Genomic DNA, 15,031 nt, shown 5'->3' on the forward strand with positions numbered 1-15,031 from the left:
TACTTTTTGTAGAAATGTCCTATGTTCTGATGAAACAAAAAATGAACTGTTTGGCCATAATGACCATTGTTATGTTTGGAGGAAAAAGGGGGAAGACGAACCGTGAAGCACGGGGGTGGTGGCATCTTGTTGTGGGGGTGCTTTGCTGCAGGAGGGACTGGTGCACTTCACAAAATAGATGGCTTCATGAGGAAGAAAATGATGTAGATATATTGAAGCCACATCTCAAGATATCAGCCAGGAAGTTAAAGCTTGGTCACAAATGGGTCTTCCAAATGGACAATGACCCCAAGCATACTTCCAGTCATGGCAAAATGGCTTAAGGACAACAAAGTCAAGGTATTTGAAAGCCTTGACCTCAGTCCTATAGAAAATTTGTGGGTAGAACTGAAAAAGTGTGTGCGAGCAAGGAGCCCTACAAACGTGACTCAGTTATACCAGCTCTGTCAGGAGGAATGGGCCAAAATTCACCCAACTTATTGTGGTAAGCTTGTGGAAGGCTACCGGAAACATTTTACCCAAGTTAAACAATTTAAAGGCAATGCTACGAAATACTAATTAAGTGTGTGTAAACTTCTGACCCACTGGGAATGTGATGAAATAAATCATTCTCTCTGCTATTATTCTGACATTTCACATTCTTAAAATAAATTGGTGATCCTAACTGACCTAAGACAGGGACTTTTTACTAGGATTAAATGTCAGGAATTGTGAAAAACGGTGTTTAAATGTATTTGGCTAAGGTCTATGTAAACTTCTGAGTTGAACTGTAATTACTGTATATTTGGTAGGCACTGATGCTGTTTATTGCAGTAGCAATCATGAGCAAGAACCAAAAATGAGCAAGAACCAAAAACCAAGCATACAGGGAAAGAAACAGGAATCGCACCACCTGTATTACTTAAGGAACCTCAACTTCAACCTCAGGAGGCTGAAGAAATTCGGCTTGTCACCAAAAGCACTCACAAACTTCTACAGATGCACAATCGAGAGCATCCTGTCGGGCTGTATCTCCGCCTGGTTCGGCAACTGCTCCGCCCACAACCGTAAGGCTCTCCAGAGGGTAGTCAGGTCTGCGCAACACATCACCGGGGGCAAACTACCTGCCCTCCAGGACACCTACACCACCCGATGTGGTGTAGGAAGGCCATAAAGATAATTAAGAACAACAACCACCCGAGCCACTGACTGTTCACCCCTCTATCATCCAGAAGGCGAGGTCAGTACAGGTGCATCAAAGCAGGGACCGAGAGACTGAAAAACAGCTTCTATCTCAAGGCCATCAGACTGTGAAACAGCCACCACTAACATTGAGTGGCTGCTGCCAACATACTGACTCAACTCCAGCCACTTTAATAATGGAAATTGATGGAAATTAATGTAAAAATGTATCACTAGCCACTTTAAACAATGCCACTTAATATAATGTTTACATACCCTACATTACTCATCTCATATGTGTATGTATATACTGTACTCTATATAATCTATTGCATCTTGCCATCTTTATGTAATACATGTATCACTAGCCACTTTAAAACTATGCCACTTTATGTTTATATACCCTACATTACTCATCTCATATGTATATACTGTACTCGATACCATCAACTGCATCTTGCCTATGCCATTCTGTACCGTCACTCATTCATATATCTTTATGTACATATTCTTTATCCCTTTACACTTGTGTGTATAAGGTAGTAGTTGTGGAGTTTTTAGGTTGGATTACTCGTTGGTTATTACTGCATTGTCAGAACTAGAAGCACAAGCATTTCGCTACACTCGCATTAACATCTGCTAACCATGTGTATGTGACAAATAATATTGGATTGGATTTGATTTGATCAGACTGCTTGACCTTAATGAGGCGAGTTAGAAAACGGCTAAACCAAACTAAAGTTATAATGGAAAATGGCTGCAGTCTGAGGTGACCACTTGTGTGATCTTGGAGATGGTGAGGGAAACAGGAGGCTGAGTTATGCTTGTGAAACATCCCCTTTGTGGAATTTTAAATACCCTGTAGCCTATTGAGCTCACTGTAATCTATAGTGTTTGGCTGGCTGACAGGGAGAGGGAGGAGGGGGTTCACACAGAGGAACACATCTAACAGAAATTTGACTAAATTGACTGTGTGGGCCTGAACTGCATACTTTTTGGACTATGGTAGGTCAGATAAGATCTGAGGTATTGAGCAAAATCATATTTTCACAGGAGAGATTTCGCCCTTTGTTTGGCCTGCAAGACTTGAACACATTAATGTAGTCTCTCGTTATTCTCCCTATTATAGAGACATACAGTACTATAGCTATCAAAGCTAGAAAGACAGATTCTCCTCTCAATATGGTGTCTTGATTACCAGGACCTCTTGTTTATAAATATGTCAAGCATTACCTGGTATCAGAATTGAGCAGATTAGGCCTGATTGTTAATTTTCTCAGTCCTATGTGAGTTAAATTCAAACATGGAGCAACATGCAAAGAACGCTGTGATTCATTTCGGAGAGCTAAACAACAAATAACCTGCTGCTTGTTTTGTGCAGTCGCCCAGAAAGCATCAGTCTGTTTCTTACTTCATATTCATCACTATGTTCCTCATCAAGGGTGCCTCTATTCAGAGGGAACAGAATGTTCTCAGAGGAGCGCAGAATGGATTTCTCACGCAGGTACAGAGTGCAAAGGAGAGGAATAAAAGCAAAGAACGTGAAGGTTGAGGCTCAATTAGTGTTAGTTGATCTTAGAGAGGAGAGGCCAAGTCAAAGCTTTGCTGAGGTCACAGCAATCCAGTCTCCTGCCACTCTTCATCTAACATTGAGCCCGTGGATTGAGATAAGGTTAGCCAACACGTTCAGGTTAACAACAATTAAATACACATTTTCTTGAATTAACTATCAACAATTTTTATGGAAGGTTTTTGCATTTTTGATGTTGTGAGTGGGCTTAAATGGAACATATCTGTGATGAACAGGCACTCAGTAGGAAATCATACATATTTGAGTATTTTCTTTGTCTTATGGTGAGTTGAATGAAATAACAGAGAAATGGCCTATGAGATGGTCTCTGTGATCCACAGAGGATAGAGCATCTAAACCCCATGGAGACCAAGGTCAGGGGATAGCACAGTTTTCCCTTTCCGTTAGGGACACGCAACAAAACATTTCCCACGCTTCGAGTGTCACATGCAGTTGCGTCTCTCTTTTTCTCTTGCTCCTTCTCTCACACCCTCTCTCTCTATCCTCCCTAGTTGAGGTTAGATGTAACCAAATTGGATCTCCATTTAACCTCAGAAGTATTTAAACTCAAGGGACATCAACGCCCCCCCCCCCTCCAAAAATCCCTCCCTAGCAGTTATTGGAAAATATGGACCCCCCCTCTCTCCCTCCCTCTCTCTATCTCCCCAGCATCTCTTTCTCATAACTTATGATAACATACTGTATGTCACCCTGCCAAAATATTATGGAAAGTACAGTATTTGTTGGGGGTTAGAGATAGTGGTGGGAGGACGACGGCCTCAGAGCTTGGGATGTGAACAGGCAGATGTTTCAACCATAACCACAGGTGGAAGAGGACAAAATCTAATTTTATTGGTCACATACACATATTTAGCAGATGCTATTGCAGGTGTAGCGAAATGCTTGTAAACAACTGTAGCTTAGTCTGATAACAAGTTCCTCGCCCAGGTGTATTTATTTACTAGCCCTTAAATAAAATAAAAACATTTAAATGCTGGCTGGAAAGCATTCTTTTAAAAATAATTCCCCCCTAGTCTGTTAGGGGGGAGGAGAAGGGGGGAAACAGAACTGGGCTCAATGCTTCTTTTTTATTTAGAAGCCTAGTACCCCCACTGGTGGTTCCCTCAGAGAACTTCCGCCTAAGTGGAGAACGACCGCCCCCTATCATTGAAGCCATGGAAGTTCAAGACCAACGGCGTACTGCAGGAGTTGCTTTCAGAAAACAGGATCCCCCATTATAGTGAATGAAAAAATGGCAATCTTTGTATAAATAAAAACATGTGTCCAAGACAATCAAGGTACCAATAATTGCTTCTACTACACCAGATGTATATCTTTGAACCGATCATCTAAAAATCACACAGAAGAAGTTATGAGGATAATTGACTTGCCAATGGCAGCCTGCAGGACCCCGGTTGGCCTTCAACTGGAGTTATTCAATAAGAGGGGCTGCACTGAGCTAGCCTGGAATGTCACTTCGTGGAGTAGCTCAAAGTGCGCATTTTATGTCTCCATGAGAAGCCATATTAACCAACTTCCTTTGGCTTCAATGCACTAGTGAGTCTTCACATAAGAATGAATGGTGTCATGTGATTGATGGCCTTGTCCATTCATATATACAGACTACAAGTTATTTCTCACTCGTCCATTGAAATAAACATACATTTATTTTACTAGTTTTACACCGATCTGCATTAGAATGGTTGGCGTCTCCTGCTACCTGACCACCTTGAGTGACCAAAAATTAAGGAACGCTTTGACTATGTACAGACTCAGTGAGCATAGCCTTGCTGTTGAGAAAGGCCGCTGTAGGCAGACCTGGCTCTCAAGAGAAGACAGGCAATGTGCACACTGCCCACAAAATGAGGTGGAAACCGAGCTGCACTTCCTAACCTTTTGCCAAATGTATGACCCTATTAGAGACACATATTTCCCCCAGATTACACAGACTCACAAAGAATTTGAAAACAAATACAATTTTGATAACTACCAGTTAGTTGCTCCCGACGCCAGTTGGGTACACTGCAACATCCACCGAGAGGCTCTTGCTGCCATGGGAATGCCTGACAGCTTGAAACACGTTTTGGGCACTACAGTAAAAATGGTTAACTTTGTTAAAGCAAGGCCCCTGAACTCTTGTGTATTTTCTGCAATATGCAATGATATGGGCAGCGACCATGTAACGCTTTTACAATGGTTATCAATGGGCAAAGTTTTGACACATATTTTTTAATTGAGAGACAAGCTTAGTTTTCTTTTACTGACCATCATTTTCACTTGCTTGCTTTCACACTGCTTGCATGATGACGAATTTCTCACACGACTGGATAACCGGGGGGACGTTTTTTCTCTCCTGAATGATCTGAATCAAGGATTACAGGGACAAAATTGAGGTTATGATTAAAGAAGTTGGAGCTCTTCTCTGTCTGCATTAACAAGGACTACACACAGGTCTTCCCATAATTGTATATATTTTGTGTGCAAATGAACTCAAGCTTACGGACAATGTCAAATGTGATATAGCGAAGCACCTGAGTGAGAAATGGACAACCAAAACAACTGGATTCGTTATCCCTGTCATGCCCTGCCTCCAGTCCACTTACTGATATCTGAACAAGAGAGCCTCATCTAAATTGCAACAAGCTGTTCTGTGAAAATTGAATTGAATCAGAAGCCGCAGACAGATTTCTGGATTGGGCTGTGCTCAGAGTATCCTGCCTTGGCAAATTGTGCTGTTAAGACACTGATGCCCTTTGCAACCCCTTACCTATGTGAAAGTGGATTCTCGGCCATCACTAGCATGAAAACTAAATACAGGCGTGGACTGTGTGTCGAACATGATTTAAGACTGAGACTCTCCAATAACACCCAACAGTGCAGGGGTATGTGCATCCTTTCAAGCATACCCTTCTCATTAACCTGTGGTGAGTTATTCACAATATTTGATGAACAAATAAGGTTTTATATGTAAGATGGCTAAATAAAGAGCAAAATGATTGATTATAATTATATTATTATTTGTGCCCTGGTCCTATAAGAGCTCTTTGTCACTTTCCACGAGCCAGGTTTTGACAAAAACTAATTCTTATGTTTAATAAATGTATTGTATAGTGTGTGTGTGGCAGGCGAACAATGATGTCAAAAAACAACATTTGAGAGTGCTCTGAACCTGGTGCTAGAGGGGGTACGCAGCAGGAGGTTGAATGTTTGAAGGGGTACGGGACTATAAAATGTTTGGGAACCACTATATTGGGTAAAATACTGCAGTGTGCGATCACAGCAGCAAGATTTGTGATCTGTTGCCCCTAGAAAAGAGCAACTGGTGAAGAAAAAACACCATTGTAAATACAACCCGTATTTATGTTTATTTATTTGCACATCGTTACAACACTGTACATAGCCATAATGACATTTTAAATGTCTCTATTCTTTTGAAACTTGTGTGTAATGTTTACTGTTCCTTTTTGATTGTTTTATTTAACGTTTGTTTATTATCTGTTTTAATTGCTTTGGCAATGTAAACATGTTTCCCATGCCAATAAAGCTCTTTGAATAAAATTGAAAGGATGTTGTGCTGTATCAGTTTATTCCCACATGGTGGCAGTACTCTCCTGTGAATGTTATCCCAGTGGTCGACCTCATGCAGGGGGCTCTTGGTTACAAAACACTACACAACCAAAAGTATGTGGACACCTGCTCGTCGGACATCTCATTCCAAATCATGGGCATTAATATGTAGTTGGTCACCCCCCTTTGCTTCTATAACGGCCTCCACTTTTCTGGGAAGGAATTCCACTAGATGTTGGTACATTGCTGCAGAGACTTGCTTCAATTCACCAACGAGCATTAGTGAGGTTGGGCATTGATGTTCAGTGATTAGGCCTGGCTCGCAGTCAGCGTTCAAATTCATCCCAAAGGTGTTTGATGGGGTTAAGGTCAGGGCTGTGTGCAGGCCAGTCAAATTCTTTCACACCGATCTCAACAAACCATTTCTGTATGGGCCTCACTTTGTAGACAAGGGGCATTGTCATGCGGGAACAGGAAAGGGCATTCCCCAAACTGTTGCCACAAAGTTGGGAGCACAGAATTGTCTAGAATGTTATTGTATACTGTAGCATTAAGATTTCACTTCACTGGAACTAAAGGGCTTATCCCAAACCATGAAAAAAAGCCCCAGACCATTATTCCTCCTCCATCAAACTTTACAGTTGGCACTATGCATTGGGACAGGTAGCGTTATCCTGGCATCCTCCAAACGCAGATTTGTCAGTCGAACTGCCAGATGGTAAAGCGTGATTCATCTCTCCAGAGTATGCGTGTCCACTGCTCCAAAGTCCAATGGCGGCGAGCTTTACACCACTCCGGCCGACTATTGGCATTGTGCATGGTGATCTTAGGCTTGTGAGCGGCTGCTCGGCAATGGAAACCCATTTCATGAAGCTCCCGACGAACAGTTATTGTGCTGACGTTGCTTCCAGAGGAAGTTTGGAACTCGGTAGAATTTGTATTTTTGTATTTATTATGGATCCCCATTAGCTGCCAAAGCAGCAGCTACTCTTCCTGGGGTCCAGCAAAATTAAGGCAGTTTATACAATTGTAAAACATTACAATACATTCACAGATTTCACAACACACTGTGTTCCCTCAGGCCCCTACCCCACCACTACCACATACAGTGCCTTGCGAAAGTATTCGGCCCCCTTGAACTTTGCGACCTTTTGCCACATTTCAGGCTTCAAACATAAAGATATAAAACTGTATTTTTTTGTGAAGAATCAACAACAAGTGGGACACAATCATGAAGTGGAACGACATTTATTGGATATTTCAAACTTTTTTAACAAATCAAAAACTGAAAAATTGGGCGTGCAAAATTATTCAGCCCCTTTACTTTCAGTGCAGCAAGCTCTCTCCAGAAGTTCAGTGAGGATCTCTGAATGATCCAATGTTGACCTAAATGACTAATGATGATAAATACAATCCACCTGTGTGTAATCAAGTCTCCGTATAAATGCACCTGCACTGTGATAGTCTCAGAGGTCCGTTAAAAGCGCAGAGAGCATCATGAAGAACAAGGAACACACCAGGCAGGTCCGAGATACTGTTGTGAAGAAGTTTAAAGCCGGATTTGGATACAAAAAGATTTCCCAAGCTTTAAACATCCCAAGGAGCACTGTGCAAGCGATAATATTGAAATGGAAGGAGTATCAGACCACTGCAAATCTACCAAGACCTGGCCGTCCCTCTAAACTTTCAGCTCATACAAGGAAAAGACTGATCAGAGATGCAGCCAAGAGGCCCATGATCACTCTGGATGAACTGCAGAGATCTACAGCTGAGGTGGGAGACTCTGTCCATAGGACAACAATCAGTCGTATATTGCACAAATCTGGCCTTTATGGAAGAGTGGCAAGAAGAAAGCCATTTCTTAAAGATATCCGTAAAAAGTGTTGTTTAAAGTTTGCCACAAGCCACCTGGGAGACACACCAAACATGTGGAAGAAGGTGCTCTGGTCAGATGAAACAAAAATTGAACTTTTTGGCAACAATGCAAAACATTATGTTTGGCGTAAAAGCAACACAGCTCATCACTCTGAACACACCATCCCCACTGTCAAGCAGTGGCAGCATCATGGTTTGGGCCTGCTTTTCTTCAGCAGGGACAGGGAAGATGGTTAAAATTGATGGGAAGATGGATGGAGCCAAATACAGGACCATTCTGGAAGAAAACCTGATGGAGTCTGCAAAAGACCTGAGACTGGGACGGAGATTTGTCTTCCAACAAGACAATGATCCAAAACATAAAACAAAATCTACAATGGAATGGTTCAAAAATAAACATATCCAGTTGTTAGAATGGCCAAGTCAAAGTCCAGACCTGAATCCAATCGAGAATCTGTGGAAAGAACTGAAAACTGCTGTTCACAAATGCTCTCCATCCAACCTCACTGAGCTCGAGCTGTTTTGCAAGGAGGAATGGGAAAAAATGTCAGTCTCTCGATGTGCAAAACTGATAGAGACATACCCAAGCGACTTACAGCTGTAATCGCAGCAAAAGGTGGCGCTACAAAGTATTAACTTAAGGGGGCTGAATAATTTTGCACGCCCAATTTTTCAGTTTTTGATTTGTTAAAAAATTTGAAATATCCAATAAATGTCGTTCCACTTCATGATTGTGTTCCACTTGTTGTTGATTCTTCACAAAAAAATACAGTTTTATATCTTTATGTTTGAAGCCTGAAATGTGGCAAAAGGTCGCAAAGTTCAAGGGGGCCGAATACTTTCGCAAGGCACTGTATCTACAGTACTAGTGAGAACTACAGTATATGGGCAATAGGTAGGCTGTGAATGTAATTTTCAATTGGGCTGCCCACCTGGGACCAACCTGGGTTTGTTCTCAGTCTCCATGTAGGAGCCAGATACTGCTGCCCAAGCAAGCTTTCTTAAGAGATGACTAAAGCAATTCTTTGTAAAATAAATACATGTTTATTTATAGTACATGCTCAGATCAAATGCAATGCAGGAACTCTGAGTAAAGCGATAGTTCAATCAAAATTACAAAATGTACATATTGGTTTCCTCACCCTGTATACAATCCCAAAAATGTGCATGTCAGTAGTGAAGTTCTCAAGCTAGAGGACTTTCAGTACACCAGTGTTCCTCAATCCTGGTCCCAAGGGGTGCACATTTTAGTTTTTGCCCTTGCATTCACATGCCTTATTCAATTCAAAGGTTTGATGATGAGTTGCTTAGTGAAAGGAAGTGTGTGAATGTTAGGGCAAAAAACACCAAAAAACACCACTGCAAATCATATAGAACAATCATGTTGGTAATTTGCGTATAATTTGCATCATCACACTTTTTGCCCTGTACTTAATGTACTCTATCGTGATTGCGTGATTGCTAACATGCAACATTTATATAACATACAATATTACAATAGTTTTTTGTTGCTGTTGTAAAACATCCCTTTCATAGCACCTACCACTCCATTCAGGAAAGCTGTCAAGTAACTTTTGCTCCATCGCCTCCACATTTATGATAGTATTCATAGCGAAATCAGCCCCTCGAGCAGTGCTGCTGTTGCTGTTTCACCACAGTTAATTAAGTCCTGACTCTTCTTCATCCATGTCTGAGAGTCTGCAGATCAGAAGTCTCCTCTGCCTTTTTAAGTTTGATCCAGGCCTGTTCATAGGTAGCTGTGAAAAGAAAACATAACCTATTTAAGGTTACTGATCTAGTGCAACATTTCAATCTTTACCTAAGGGCTCTAAATGGTCATCTTAGCTGGTACTGTAGCTAATTGGGTTAACCTTTTGGCCAGACATGGATATGGCATGTGGGCTACATGAGCCCCTTTGGCTGAATTTACACAGGCAGCCCAATTCAGTTTCTTCTTTCCACTAATTGGTCTTTCGGCCAATCAGATCAGTTCTTTTGCCAATAATTGGGCAAAAGATTTGAATTGGTCTGCCTGTGTAAACACAGCCAAAAGAACCCTTTACCACTTAGGTGCTTATGATTACATAATCTTAATAATTTTGACTATTGAGATTTCAGAATCAATTCCAAAATCATATTTAATTTCAACTTTTCTGATCAACCTGTTCTAATAAACTGAGTTTAGCCAGCTCAATAATTTAACATTATATTTATTTTATTTTAGTTAGTGTAGGAGGCAAAGTTTCTAATTTCAGTTTTGTTTTGGGTTCTTTTTTTTTTTCTTTTTTTTTTTTTACAACCTTTATAAAATTAAAATAAAAAATCCACAAAAAAATACTTGAGTCCTTTAAATCGATTCCACAAAAAAAGGACTTGATTCCTTAAAAATAATAAATTCCCAACACATTATAGCATGTGAACCGTGAACAATTCATTAGCATTGTGCAACCAAAATGGCTGCTGCCATTTAATACAGCCTGTCAAATTGTATTTGCCTTGGTACAAACATGACTTGGACCGAGTCGGCCAACAGTAGATAAATACAGCGAAGGCCGTATAATTAGCTACTGAGAAATGTTCACTCACAAAGAAAGACAAAATCAACTCAATCAAACACGACTTTTTCATTTACTACTAATGCAAGCTTGTTCAGCAAGCAAACCATGTTGAAGTTTAAAGTTAGGTCCAATGCAAAACTAGCTAGCTAACCAATGTTAACTAGATAATTCAACAATAGCACAGATAGATGATACAGATATTTCACTGCATGTATAAATGTGAGACATCCGGTTGGTGTTTCCTCTCACTACCAAATATGGAAGCCCAGTGGACTGCAGTGGGAGAAGATTGAGCTAGATGGATTTTTGCAACACAATCTGCACATTTTCTCATAAATGAAACATTTGATCTCCATACAATTTTCTGTTTCCAAAAATAGAATCTATAAGAAACAGAGTGCTTTAAGTTAGGTAGACTTGACATACCTAATTGTTTATATAATTGTTTATGACAACAGCTAGTGAAAGTGCAGGGCGCCAAGTTCACTATGGGCACGCAATTCATCCAAAGTGAAAATGCTGCCCCCTATCCCTAAAAAGGTAATGCAACCGCTGTGTCAGATTTCAAAAAAACTTTACGGAAAAAGCAAACCATGCAATAATCTGAGCCGGCGCTCAGAAAAATAATAAAATTATCCGATAATGTCCATTATTTATGTCCAAGTAGCTACTTTTGTTAGGGCATTAGGTACATATATCCAAACGCTCGTGCAGGTCCAGCATAACTTCGGACAAAAACTTCAAAAAGTTATATTACAGGTTGAAGAAACATTTCAAACTAAGTATAGAATCAATCTAGAGAAGCCATGGAACGCAGGTCGATATCATGTGAAATGCGCGTGACCAGGAAATGCCTCTCTGCCAGTAACCTGACTCATTCAGTTCTTATTCAGCCCCACAACACGGTAGAAGCCTCATTCAAGTTTCTAAAGATGGTTGACATCTAGTGGAATCCATCGGAAGTGCCACTTCATCAATATCCCACTGTGAATTCAATAGGGCCTGGGTTGAAAATCGACCAACCTCTGATTTCTCACTTCCTGTTTAGATTTCTTCTCAGGTTTTTGCCTGCCATATGAGTTCTGTTAACCTCACAGACATCATTTAAACAGTTTTAGAAACTTCAGAGTGTTTTCTATCCAATCTAATACTAATAATAATATGCATATATTAGCAACTGGGACTGAGGAGCAGGCCGTTAAATCTCTGGGCACCTTTCATCCAAGCTACTCAATACTGCCCCTGCAGCCATAAGAAGTTAATTAAGGACGAGTGCACTAGATAGTGGGCGTTTTCCTAATGAACGTCATGCATATTCAGCAAGGCACAAATGGTCTTCATTCTCTTTGGTGGTGGCTAGCTAGCTTGTCCCAAGTAGATATTTGGCTAGCTAATTCACTTTTTTTTATTTTTTTTTAAATACGCACATTTATTTGCAAGTTTTCCCACTAATATTAAGTTACTCCTGTGAATCAGCTTTTTTTCACGATAGAAACATATCTCATCAACAAATACCTTGTTTACTGTAAAATGGAAGGGTGTTACATCCTTTTCCCAGTTTTCAACAGACGTTGAAAGGTATGTTATAAACAATGAGAAGATGCATTTGGAGTAATTATTGCATGGTGAGTCACGCGTCCTTGGCTGTGTAATCAGTAATGTGCTATATCCATGACTACCCATCGAATCAATCGGCAAAGCAATGATCACTGATAGATAAAACATGCTAGCTACCAGTAATGAAACACATTTATAGCTGGATTTAACACAACTAAGTAAACTCACCCCATTCCGTACAAATGTGCGCAACCGCAACATTCAAACGAGGCTAAAAAGAAAACTAATGGGACTGCAGCGACTGTGTTGACGTCAAAATCAGGGGTGTGAACTAGGTTTCTATTCAAGCATTGATCAACATGGTAATGGCTCTATAGTATTGGAGAAAAGTTGATAAAACTGACCCTCTGTTACATCTTGACGTGTCATGTCGTAACGTACCGCACGCATAAAGCAACTATTTCTGTCTTACAATCTCTCTCCACCAGGTGTAGCACTTCTATCATCATTTAAAAACAATAAATGGACAGTGACAGGGGTAAGGGGGGGATACTTAGTAATTTTTTTGTCATCATTGCATGAGATCATCATTCTCAAAGCCGCTGTTTACTTCTAAGATCACTTTGGCACCGCCCTAAAAAACCCGATTCAAATTCGACACAAACCTTTAAATAGGTATGTAATAACCTCTTTATAGTGTTTTATTTACTTTTTAGAGGCGATAAGGTGATAAGTTGGACAGATCGAGTGAAAAAAAGCAATTGTCCCACACAAATCTCTCCTTCTCACTATCACGCATTAGTTTCGCTTCCCCACCCGCCATTTTTTTTTAACCGACGGGGCTCATTGCCTACTTGAATTATGCAGAAACGGGCAACGTGGGGGTCATGTAATTGATTCTGTTGGAAAGGGGAGTAATTGTGCTTTATAATTGTATTGACATTACAGTTGATCTGGAAATATGAAGTTTTTGGGGCACTAAAATAAGGGCAATTGTACAGACCAAGGCGATGTACGAGTTTACGTGAGTTTACGTTAGCATGAGGCAGCATTTACCAATGTGCCCAGCCATATTACTATTCTGTAATGAAACAGGGAGGAACCCATCTGACTGACTTCTGATAGACCAATAAATGCGACATTGAAAAACCCATCTCGACACTTGATCCCACCTACTCGGCTCACTTGCCTTCCATTGAAAATGACAGGATGTAGTCATTAGATAGGCGTGACTGACACGCCTATTTAGCTAACTTCGACAACACACATCAATTCGCTCAACAACAAGGCTAGCTAGCTAACTGAACAACAAGGTGACTCTTTGAGTGAAGTTGCTAGCTAGCCATTGTATTTCAGCCCGCCTTGACTTAGCTAACGTTACCAAATAGCGTAAACTAGCAACCATGCCAAACATTAACTATAACGAGTCTGCAGTCAGGCAGCAGCAGAAGATACAAAAAACGATTAGCTTACAACACAAGCAAATATTACATTTCGTCAGTTCCACTTACCGGTTGAATAACTAGATTTCCAGCTCCCGTTGTCTTGCCTGGACATCTCCAACGTTAAGTGCCTGAATTAGAAATTCTGTATTGTGCCCAATATTGTATGGGTATGTGCCCCAGGTGGTATACGCAACTGGGCCCCAGAGACAACCTCTGACCATATTCACGCCAGATAGCCCACTGGGGACCTATGTTGCCAACATGGGTTTGCCTGTGTGTGACCAAACTGGTTAACCCCACTATGTTCCAATCATAATTCCTGAAAAAATAACACCAGATGACTAAGTTACAGCCCATTAAAAATATATATTTTTGAGGCCCATTTCTGGCCCAAAATATTAACCAGTTAAGATCATCATTAAACCTTTTACCGCAGTGGGCTAAATCAGGGTCACACAGAGTGTTTATTTGTAGCCTTAAACAAATCTACTTTGACCAAAAATATACACCTCACACACATGGTTATGGGCTTAAAAAAAGAAGACACCTGTACCATGTCAGATATAGAGCTCAGTTTTTATATTTGTTACTTCTACCTTCGAGGTCAAACAACCATTATCTCTGGTTTGGAACATTGCTTTCCCAGTCAGAACATTGCTTTCCCAGTCAGAACATTGCTTTCCCAGTCAGAACATTGCATTCCCAGTCAGAACATTGCTTTCCCAGTCAGAACATTGCTTTCCCAGTCAGAACATTGCTTTCCCAGTCAGAACATTGTTTTCCCAGTCAGAACATTGCCTGGTGCTCCACTAAAGGGAATGTACATCTGTGAGTCCATGCTGAAGAGGCTTCATCAAAATAGTTCCGAGTACCCCTCTTCAGCATCCCCAATGCATTGAACAGCTCTCAGCATTTGCCTACAAACTAGCTTTATTGATACTCCTCGGCTGGGACTAATGGACATTTTGTTCCAAATAAGATCAGATCTAACTTAAATACAAATTCAGCAGCTCTGAGTTCCACCTGCGCTAGGTCCACTCCTCACTAATGACATTTAAATAACCATGACTTGGACACTTGTCATCAAGACATTGGCTGATTAAAAGACATCTTCAAAATTACATTTTCTAAATCAGATAATTATTCTTATCACATTTGTAGTGGGTACTATCCAATATTGTGTAGTCTACCAACAAATGAATTACTTGAATAGTTACCATGTCATTACATTGCATGTATTAGTGACAGTACTTTAAAAGTGTTACCTCAACATGATCTAAATTAAGTCATACAACTGG

This window comes from Oncorhynchus tshawytscha, linkage group LG05 (genome assembly GCF_018296145.1).
Source record: "Oncorhynchus tshawytscha isolate Ot180627B linkage group LG05, Otsh_v2.0, whole genome shotgun sequence".
Classification (NCBI taxonomy): Eukaryota; Metazoa; Chordata; class Actinopteri; order Salmoniformes; family Salmonidae; genus Oncorhynchus; species Oncorhynchus tshawytscha.